Source organism: Cannabis sativa, chromosome 9, assembly GCF_029168945.1.
Source record: "Cannabis sativa cultivar Pink pepper isolate KNU-18-1 chromosome 9, ASM2916894v1, whole genome shotgun sequence".
NCBI lineage: Eukaryota > Viridiplantae > Streptophyta > Magnoliopsida > Rosales > Cannabaceae > Cannabis > Cannabis sativa.
Window position 1 is genome coordinate 44,383,975 of NC_083609.1, and position 12,336 is coordinate 44,396,310.

The window sequence follows — 12,336 nt, forward strand, 5'->3', positions numbered from 1 at the left end:
ACACTATTATGTATGTCTAATGGTGAAAATCCATTAGGGATTTATCTCATTAGAAAAACAAACATGTTAGACCAACAATGAAGATTCGAAATTAAACTACAACTTAATAACAGAAAATAACATGGTTCAATATAAATTCATACACAATTCAGAAATTATAAACATATAGCAAGTAGGAATGACTAGTGAAAATACTAAAACATACAATCCTAAATAATTTCCAAGGTTTTCAACAAAGGCGATACGAGTGTCCCTAAGGTAGGCGAGAGTCAAAGCATCATTTATTGAATAGAGTTGTCAGCTCATCTAAAATAGAAACCATTCTAGCAACCTTTTATTCGATCAAAATAAGAATCCAACGTTGTCCCGGTAGGCGAGAGTCAAGGTTATTCTCATTTTATGAGCTTCCACCATTGTTTCATGTTTTATGAGTTTATCTCTAAGTAGTCACCGTAGGGGAGAGTCTAAATAGAGACGAAAACTCACAAAACACTTATCAAATGAAATCTTACGGTGTTAAATGCGTTCAACGAATAACCATCCATAGGGGGACGAAGTCTAGCGTCTCGAGGTTATATTGAAAACATTTAACTTTTGTAAGACCAACAATGGAGATCGAATATCTTAATAATAATCAAGCTCATTATTTAAAGTGAGTTGTATTTTCTTTGATTCTCTTTATTTAATTATTTATTTTAAATATATATTTATTTAAAATTTCCAATTTAGAATGAAATATTCTAAATATAAATTTTAATTTAATATTTATAAATTTTACTTAGATGAAAATATCATGAATTATTTCCATCTTAGTAATGATTTCCAATAAATATTTAGAAAAATATTCAATTTAAGTTGTTACAAAATTAATATAAATTAATTTACAACTCAAATTTAATTTTCTATAAATATATATTGCATTTCGAAAAATTAAAGTATTTAAGAATACAATTTTCGAAAATGCATGTTAAATTAAAAAATTAATCCTGGAAAAATTATTCTAATTTAATGTTGGCCCAAAGTTAATTAAAAAAAATTAATTTACAACAAAAAATATAATTTTCCTATTTAATTAAATATATAAGAAAAATTTTAAATATTTAAGTATGATGATGAAAATCAACTTAAATATTAATTTTCTATTTAATTAAATACACTAGAAAAATACTTCAAGCAAAAATATCATCTATCTAGATTTTCCTTTGACTAATTAATTCAATTTCTAATAATATACTTTAATTCAATTTATTTTAAATTAATCAATAAATGAAAAAAATCATCGATTTAAGTTGATCCAAGAATTAATTAAAATAAATAATTAATTTACAACTTAATCTATTTTTCAAGATAAAATTCGAAATTCTAGCATTTAAGAAATGCAATTTCGAAAATTGATTAATAAAATAAAGAAAAAATATATTTTGAAAATTATTTAAATTTAGTTGAAAAAATAAATTTCAACTAAAAATAATTTTCTATTTAATTAAATGTCATGAAAAAGAAATATTTAAGTATGATGATAAAAATCAACTTAGATATTCAATTTTCAAATTAATTAAATGTATTAAATTCAAGAAATAAATAATTAAGTGTAGAGAAGGCTTAATTATTAATCTCTAGTTTAATACTAGGAAAAAATATACTTAAAATAAATTGTACCAAAATTAATTATATAAATAATTAATTTCACAATGTATAATATTTTCCTATTTAATATTAGAAATAATAAGTAGTCTAGAAATAACTATCTAGAAAATATCTTATTTGACTAAGTATTTTTTCCACAAAATTTGAAAAAAATATCTAATTTAAGTTGTATTAGAAAAAATCTAGAACTTAAATATTTTTCAAATTTAAATTTAATTCAATATCAAAAATTAAGTTGTAACCACTTAATTTGAAAATATTCCATTTTAAGTTAATATTCGAAAAGATATTAACTTAAAAAATATCTAAAGAATCTTAATAACCAATGCCTAAAATTCCTCAACTTAATTTTGAAATTTGAAATTCAAAAGATATCCAGATTTAAGTTGGTTAGTTGTAGATAACTAAATATCAACTTAAATAAGAATATTTAATGAAAAATTTAAATTAAGTTCCAGAAAGAATCTAGATGGTTATAATTCTATATTTAATTAAATACAAGAAAATACATATAGTTTAGCTTAGAATAAATTTTTTTAAACTATAATTTTCTTAAATTAATTTCAAAATAAATGAAATTAATTATGTTGCTAATCAATTTTATTAGGTTAAACTAGTGTAATTAACCTAGTACAGTTGTTCAAATCAGGCAAATGGGCCTTCACAATTGGGGTGGTTCATGTGAGGGGGTGCTGGGTTCAGTATGTCGTACCCACTTCTATGGCTCCCAACTCTCACACAAGGCCCAAAAGAGAGGAATTTAACCTTAATAAGAACAACTGTTATTAATTGAATAAGCCCAATAACTAAATTGGCCTAAATAAATTCTATCAAGAACTATGATAATTTATTTTAGCAACAACAATCTATATGTATCTATAATCAAATTAAACACATAGGCTCACACAGGCACACTTTGGATGGGTCCTATCATGTTGCTAGGTCATACACAGATAAAAGAAGATTGTAAATATACCTGTTACAAATTATTAACTTGACCAAGGGAGCCATCAGATCATTAGATCTGGCAAAAAGTAACCATGGCTATTTGCAATCAAGTAATAATAGGTTTTGAAAACTTACAAACAAGCTAAAACACATACTCCTGCAACAAGGTTAGTTGGATAGTTGGATGTAGGATTTATTTAATTTTCAATTAAATAATTAATTTCGAAATAATTAATTAAATAATAATAATAAAAAATTTGAAAATTTTTAAAAAAATTTGAAAAATTCGAAATTTTTAAAAAAATTAAATTTGAAATTAAACCTACAATTTTTGAAAAATTAGGTTTCAACCAACCTAAATATCATTTCAAAAATTTGCTAACTACTTTTAAATTTTAAATGTTATTTTATTAATAAAAATTAAATAAAAAATTAGAAAAGATAAATAAATATCTTTTTCAAATTTTAAATGTAATTTAATTAAATAAAATAACAAAATTTAAAAAATTAGCAAAATATCTTATATCATTTAAAAATTACATGATTATAAATATCTTATTTTTAAATTTAAAATAAGATAAGATATAATCAAATTTTAAAATAAGATAGATTTTTAAGCAAGAAGATAGATACTAATTCTATTCAAATTCAAATTACACTAATATCTTGAATTAAATTTAAAAAATATTAAATTAATTCAAAAAGATAATTAGAATTGAATTAGGAATAGTAATAGTATAAATACAAAACTATACCAAAAATCGGAAGTTAATTCCATGAAAAAGCATGAAAAATCGAAGAAAAACAAAAAAATTGTGAACTGTACAGACAGTTTCGCGATCGCAGGAAAATTTCAGCACAGCCCCGATTTTTTCAATTCTTCAAAAATTCATAACTAATTCAAATAAAATCGAAATTGAGTTCTGTAAAAAAGTAACACTCAATACAACATGATACCATCCAAAGAACATACAAACAATCGTTTTAAAGTCCAAATTTCTTGCAAGTAAATCAATTACCATGGCTCTGAGGCCAGTTGTTGGAAATTATTTTACCAGGATCTTAGATCTACTCACAAGTATGTTTATTAACATCCTAAATAAGAACTTTCTAAAACGATAAATTAAACACATATAAAGTTTAAGAAACCTTACATTGGGTGAAGCGGAATTAAATGACTCCTTCCGTTCAGATTTCTAGCCCTTGATTCCTTTCTGTAGCAGAGCATTATCAATATCTGAACCTGGATCTCTTTCTCTGAATCTTTGATGCTGAAACTCCTTCTTGCTGAAAGTCTTTCTTCACGATCTTCCTCACTATGATTGAGGTATCACTTGATGTGTGTGGGCACTACTCTCACACTAAGATTTTCGAAATTCAAGAGGGAAGAGAAAGAAGAAGTGGCAGCTAAAGATAGGGAGAGAGAAAGGCTCAGGTTTTTCTCTGAAGGAAAAATAGAAAATTTAAGTGTAATTTTCCTGAAGCCTTCACTATCTATTTATAGCATTCCACTAGGGTTAGGTTTGAATTATTTGGCATTAAAATAATGAAAATATCAGTTTAAATTTCCTACAAAAGTCGCTGGCCCTATACTAGTGGATTTGGGCCTCACTTTTTGCAATTTTGCAGTTTTACCTTTTCTGCATCTGATTTTCTCAAAAAAGCCAATTTCCTAATTCAACCATTTAATAACTATCAATAATTATTAAATAATATTGTCATTTATCATATTTATTAATTGAACCATACAAAGTATCATAATTAACAAATATGCCCCTATAAACTCTTTCTTTACAATTTCGCCCTTACTTAGTGAAAAATTCACAAATAGACATAGTCTAATTTGAGAATTATAATTGATTAATCAAAACCAATTACATGAGTCTTACAAGCAATATTATCTCAACTAGTGGGGGGACCATGGGTCTATATATCCAAGCTTCCAATAAGTAGATCAAGGATTTAGCACTAAAATTCACTAACTTATTAATTCTTCGTTGAATCCACGCATAGAACTTAGAATTGCACTCTCAGTATATAGAATGCTTTATATGTTCCACCATATAGACACATCATTAGTTATCCATTGTTATAATCCTAATTTGATCAATTATCCTCTATATGAATGATCTACACAGTAAAGGGATTAAATTACCGTAACACCCTACTATGTATTTTATCCTTAAAACACTTGACCCCGTATAAATGATATTTCAACTTATGTGAAATGAGATCTCCACCATTTATTTTCATTTGGTCAAGCTCGAAGGTGATCATCCTTTGCTTACTATTCGCCAGATAGAAGCTATAGATTCCATGTTTATGCTAGCGCTCCCACTCAATTGCACTACCGTTGTCCCAAAAAGTACGTATCACCCTGACCTAAAAGTAGGCTTAACTAACAAATCAAAGAACACGAATAGCCTTTCAAGATTGAGCCTAATCATAACAGGATTAAGATCATTTGATCTAGGATCAACTAGGCAATATTGACTTGAATAGATTTTACGGTAAGTTTAATAAATCTAAGTCAAAGTTCAATATCGGTCCCTTCCGATGCATACTCCATGCATCCAACCTGAGCTTTACTTTAACCAATGCTCTGGAAAGAACATAGTGTTTCTCCAAATACAAGTAAACTCTTGTTGTAGATTATCATATCAGTAAAACCCTGTGTTTGATAAATCTAGGAAACTTTATTCACATAGTCATGTTTACTTTCCAATGTGTTGACGACACAATAAACAGGATCAAGTATGTGAAAAGGGTTTCAGATGAATCTATACATTATGTACATATAATCATGAAATAAATCATGTGAACCATGCAACATTAAATGTTATTTCTGATCTATATTAATAAGTAAATCTGATTATATTGAAATGAGTTTTATTTAGGGCATAAAACCCAACAAGAACAACACTATAAATACCCCACAAACACACTGAGAAAGGGGTCGAGGATTCTGGATTCAGAGGAATCAAAGAGAGAGAAAATAGGAGAAAAATTCACCAAGAACATTCTATGTAATAAATACTCTCATTAATAACAAAGACTCGTGGACTAAGGCTCATTAATGCCCCAACCACGTAAAAATCTCATGCATTAGACTTTCTACAGCTTTTCCTACATGTTATTTAATCGGTTGCCGAAAACCTCGGTCAACAATAGGAAACCACTAAGGGTTAGGTTACATTTAATTAGCATTAAAATAATGAAAAAATAAAGTGACAAATTGCTTCCCAAGTGGCTGGCCATGGATAGTGGGCCCCACTTTGCAATTTTGCCATTTTTCTAATTTTTCATCTTATTTTCTAAAAAATGCAATTTTTCTAATTTAACCACTTAAATCCAATTCTAATTATTTAATAATTAAAATAAATTATTAAATAATATTGTCATTTAATATATTCATTAATTAGACTTAAAAAACTCTCTTAATTAACAAATAAACCCTAAAATCTCTTTTCTTCACAATTAAGCCCTAGCTTAGTGAAAATCCATAAACTAGACATGGTCTAATTTTAGAATTATAATTGATTAATTAAAATCAATTAACTAAGTCTTACAAGCAGTATTGTCTCAACTAGTATGGGGACCATGGGCCTATATATCCGAGCTTCCAATAAGCAGATCTAGAATTTACCAAGTAAATTCACTAACTTATTAATTCCTTATTGCATCCACCATAGAACTTGGAATTGCACTCTCAGTTATATAGAATGCTCTATATGTTCCACGATATAGATACGCTATTAGTTATCCATTGTTATAATCTCAATAATCAATGATCCTCTATAGATGATTTACACTATATAGGGATTAATTTACCGTTACACCCTTCAATGTATTTTATCCTTAAAACACTTAGCCACCTACAAATGATATTTCAGTGAACTGACATAATCACTGAAATGAGTACTCAACCATTTATCTCTGTTTAGCCAAGATCGAAGGAATCATCATTTCACTTCTATATCCAGATAGAAGCTATAGATTCCATATCTATGATTAGCGCTTCCACTCAATTGCACTACCATGTTCCCAAAATGTACGTATCACCCAGACCAAAAAGTAGGCTTAACTAACAAATCAAAGAACATGAATAATACTCTTGAGATCAAACCTAACCATGTCAGGATTAAGATTATTTTATCTAGGATCAACTAGGTGATATTGAATTGAATAGATATTACGGTAAATATATCATATCTAATCCGATTTCAATATCGGTCCCTTCCAATGCATACTCCATGCATCCAACCCAAGCTTTACTTTAACCAATGCCCTAGAAACACTACTATAAAATTGGGTTTTAGTGACACACATTGAGTATGTAAAGCCCGCTTAGTTAATTTGGAAATTAGCAGTTGTTTATGTTTAATTATGGAATTATTTATAGCTATTTAAATAATTTATCACTGTTAATTATAGAATTCAGAAATGCATGGTTATGTTATTCAGTAGTTTTCATATTTTGCATTTCCAGTGCCCGGTATTTTGGAACTCGGCGTTTGGCTCAGTAGAAATCACAACTTAGCATGTTATTTAGTTTGGGACGGGTTTTAGACATTGGGAATGTCGGGAATGGCCAGAAATTTAGAATTTCCCAAAAATACCCCTTTAGTGATTTTTATGTGATTTTATGGTGGAGGGGCAAAATTGTCTTTTTGCCCCATTAGTGTTTTGTATTATGTGAGTTTATTAATTGAAGATTTATTATTTATTTTAATGTTACTTGGCTGAAATAATGTGATAAATGCTTTATAAACTCCTTTTTTCTCTTAAATTCTACACTTGTCAAAATTAGAAAGAAAATTTCAAAACTCACACACTCAAAGCTCTCTCTCTTTTTCGGCCAAAGCTTGGGCAGCAAGGAGCTGATTTCTTCACTGATTTTTGCTTGTTGATTCATCTCATCTTAAGGTCCATTGCAAGCTAGGTTAGCCCTTGTTCTCCCTTCTTTAAATTCTTGAAAAAAATGATGAAAATGGTGATGCATGCATGATATTTTTAATTGTGGTTGCTGCTGTATGTTGTGGATGTTTTCTGAGGTTTAAAGCATGATTTTAGTTGGTAATTAAGCTACTTGTGAAGTATGATTCCTAGGTTGAGCATGTTAGAGTTTTATTATGCAAAAGTTTGGTTTTCAACATGAAAATTGTGTAATCTGTTTCTGGGATGTTGCTGTTGTTTTTAATAGTTTTCAAAGGTGATTTTATGCTAGTTTAAGTAGAATTAAGCTAGTGGAATGCATGATTAGGTGGTTTTGCTCAAGTTTGAGTTTAGAACTCAAAGCTTGAGCTCCAATGGCAATTTGTGTATCTGTGATTTCTGGGTTAGTTTGATGCCTTGGATTTGTTCTTTGGGGTATTTAGAGCAGGTCTGGAAGGTTTGGATTAAATTGGGTTTGATTTGGTTGAGTTAGGAATTTTTGAAAAATTCCTGCGAGGAACCGGAATTCCGGTTGGGCAACCGGAATTCCGGATGAGGGTCCAGTAATTCCCAGAACTGGAATTCCGGTTGGGCAACCTATTCCTCACGGCTGGGGAATTTTCAGAACCCGTGTTTTTCCTCGTTTTTATGTTTTAAGGGGTATTGCCATGCTTTTTATCGATAGGGAAACTTTTAGTTCCTAGTATTAGTCCCCGGGAAGTGATTTAGCGTGTCACTTATAGCGTTGTGATTTTTATGGTTTAGGAGCCAGTAATCCGCCACTCAGCTAAAGTTCCAGTCAGGTTGACCGACACACCTGAATTCGGAATCCAGGTAAGATTAGTATAACGGTATGCATATGTAGATTACATGTTTAGCGTGCATGTAGGAAGCCTATTAGATTACATTAGTTATGTATATTGGCTTCGAACCATCCAACCCTGTCACGTCGGTACAGGCTGGAGTATGACCAAGCCACGGGAGTATGACCGGTTCGACCGATCAGGTTGACATTTGGTTGGTGGTTCCGTGCTATTGACCTATCCCGTCGGTACAGGCTGCAGTATGACCAGCAGCCGGAGTATGACCGGTTCGACCGATCAGGAGGATACTTGTCAATAGTACTGTCCCTGTGAACGTTCAAAACTCAGTACCATGTTGGACATGGCAGTAGTGGCTCAGTACCATGTTGGACATGGCAGTAGCGGGACTCAGTATCGTGTTGGACACGGCAGTTAGAATTATGTACGAGTATTATTATGCTTTTCTTACTGAGTCGGTCGACTCACAGTTTACGTTTATGTGTAGGTAAAGGCAAGGCTATAGCTGATGGACCGTGAGCGAGCTTGTGAAGATTGTACATGTCGGGGCGGTTAGGCCTGGAGCGTACGATCCTCGGGACAGCACGGCTGATTTTTGTAACTGGTTGTTAGACGACCTTTATTTTATGTAACAGTTAAACAATTAAAACTTTTTGTAAATAATTTTATAATCGGGATCCCGAGTCTTTTGTAATATTGTTTTATAAGTTTAATTAAAAAGCAAAATTTTAATTAATCACGTTTTTCCATAGACCTCGTTGATTAGCAACGAGCTGCACAGTACGTTTAAAAATCACGTAACACGCCTATGGTAGTTAGGGTGTTACAATTTGGTATCAGAGCCGCCAGGTTGTCTTCCGAAGATCGTCACGACATGTACAATCATCATCAGCAGTTAGCTCGGTTCACGGTTCAGTAAGCCTTTATTGCTTTAGTAGTTTATTCTATTCAGTTATGAAAAAGAGAAAAGCCTGTTAGGAAGCATGTTAGTAGCCTGATAGTAGAATAGGCGCATGTTTCGTTTATAATTTCCAAATTAAGCGGCATTAGTAAGCTCTCCTTGAATACGACCTGATATGCCAACTCTTGGTTTCGCAGGCGGTTCTAATCAGATGGATGCCAGGCGGACTACCAGGAGTCAGGGCAACTCCGTAGGGTCGAACCAAGGACAGGGAGCTCAGTTTCCCCCACCTGCTAGGGGCCGAGGTAGAGGTCCCCGAGGCAGGGCTCGTGGTCGGGGTGATGAGAACCCACCACAGGCTGCCCAGGCTCCCCCAGCCGATCAGGGAGCCCCGAACTAGGAGTTGCGGTTTGCAGAAATGCAAGCCCGGATCGAAGAACAAGACCTCGAGATTCAGAGGTTGAGACAGCAGGGTGCTCCTGCAGTTCCCCGTGCTCCGTAGTTCCGGTGGCACCTGCCCCGCCGCCTGTGCCGAGATAGTGGTGGCGGCCCATAGATTGGAACCTCTGTATGAGCGGTTCCGGAAGCAAGCACCTCCGGTTTTCCTGGGAGGTCCGGACGTAATGAAAGCCGAGCAATGGCTGACGGTGATCACCAAAATTCTGAATTTCATGGGTGTCACCGGTAACGATAGAGTGGTGTGCGCCACATTCCAGTTCCAGGAGGACGCTTTGGTCTGGTGGGACATGGTGTCTCAGATCCATGACGTCACCACCATGACCTGGGAAAGGTTCCAGGAACTCTTTAATGCGAAATATTACAACGAGGCGGTCAGAAGCGCCAAAAGGAAAGAGTTCGCTCACCTGACTCAGCGTGAGAACATGAGCGTCACTGAGTATACTACTCAGTTTGATCGGTTGGTGAGGTTAGCCTCGGGAATTGTGCCGACCGACTTCAGCAAGAAGGAGAAGTATCTGGACGGGTTGAATGCCAGGATTAGGCATGACTTGATGATCACCACAGACGACAGCACCACCTATGCTCAGATGGTGGAGAAGGCACTACGAGCTGAGGGCGCAGTGGGGTGTATGTCAGAATCAGCCAGTACTCCAGTTAGTGGCGGGGCTCCTACCCCTCCTGCATCAGGCTATAGCAGGGGGAGTAGTGGTTCGGCCATTGATCAGAGGAAGAGAGCACCCACTGCTTCCGGTGGCTCGAGTCAGAACAAGAGGTTCCGGGGGAACCAGAACAGAGGGAGTCGTCCTGGTGGTACTGAGACCCGATTCTCCTATCCCGAGTGCCCTAGCTGCAAGAGGCACCATCGGGGTGAGTGCAAAGGTCAGGGATGCTTTCATTGTGGCATGCCCGGACACTTCAAGAGGGACTGTCCCCAGCTCCGACCAGAGGCACCGCGAGCTCCAGCCAGGGTGTTCGCTATCACGCAGGCTGATGCAGATGCCAGCCCATCAGTTGTCACAGGTCAACTTTTTATTAACAACTCGCTGTATTCAGTGCTGTTTGATTCTGGGGCTACACATTCTTATGTGGCGGCCAGAGTCTTTAGTAAATTGGGTAGACCGTATGATAGTTATGAATCAGGGTTTGGAACCCTGTTACCTGGCGGAGAATTGGTTATCTCCAATTGGTGGATTAGGTCTATGCCGATCAGGATAGATGGTAGAGAGTTAAGCGCTGATCTGATAGAGATGAGTTTAGTCGAATTCGATATTATTTTAGGAATGGATTTCCTATCTAAATATTCGGCGAGCATTGACTGTAAAAGGAAGATGGTGGTCTTCCAACTGGAAATTGAAGAACCGTTTGTATTTGTTGGTTCAGTTCAGGGATCTCGGATCCCGGTAATCTCAGCTATGTCAGCTAGAGAACTATTGCACGGTGGTTGCTTAGGGTTTCTGGCCATGGTGGTGGACACCACTCGGCCAGATACCATTCAGCCAGAAGACATCAGAGTGGTTCGGGAATTTTTGGATGTTTTTCCCGAAGAACTTCCAGGGTTACCACCTCAGTGGGAGATTGATTTCGTGATAGACTTGGCACCAGGAGTGGAACCGGTCTCCAAAGCCCCGTATAGAATGGCTCCAGCTGAACTTAAGGAATTAAAGATTCAGCTCCAAGGGTTGCTTGACATAGGGTTCATTCGGCCCAGTGTGTCACCCTGGGGAGCCCCGGTTTTATTCGTCAAAAAGAAGGATGGATCTATGAGGATGTGCATCGACTACAGGGAATTGAACAAGCTGACGGTGAAGAATAAATACCCATTACCGAGGATCGATGACTTGTTCGATCAGCTTCAGGGGAAGACGGTCTTTTCCAAGATTGATCTCCGCTCAGGTTATCATCAGTTGAGAATCCGAGAGGAGGACATTCCGAAGACGGCTTTCCGCACTAGGTATGGACACTACGAGTTTCTGGTTATGTCATTCGGACTAACCAATGCTCCTGCAGCATTCATGGACCTGATGAATAGAGTATTCAAGGATTTCCTCGATATCTGTGTGATTGTGTTTATCGACGACATCCTCGTGTACTCTCAATCAGAAGAGGAGCATGAGTTACATCTTCAGATGGTACTGTAACGGCTTCGAGAACATAAACTTTATGCCAAGTTCAAGAAATGTGAGTTCTGGTTGTCTCAGGTGTCCTTCCTAGGGCACATTGTGAGTAAAGATGGGATCAAGGTGGATCCCGGGAAGATTGAATCCGTCAGGGATTGGCCGAGACCGACGACAGTGACAGAGATCAAAAGCTTCTTGGGTTTAGCTGGGTACTACCGTAGGTTCGTGGAAGGGTTCTCCAAAATTTCAATGCCCCTAACCGAGCTTACAAAGAAGAATCAGCGGTTTATCTGGTCAGATAAATGCGAAGCTAGTTTTCAGGAGCTGAAACAGAGGTTGATTACCGCTCCAGTGTTAGCTTTGCCTTCAGACAAGGAGAAGTTCGTAGTATTCTGTGACGCATCCAAACGGGGTTTGGGGTGTGTATTGATGCAAGCCGATCGGGTCATCGCCTATGCCTCCCGTCAATTAAAGGATTATGAACAGCGATACCCGACTCATGATCTAG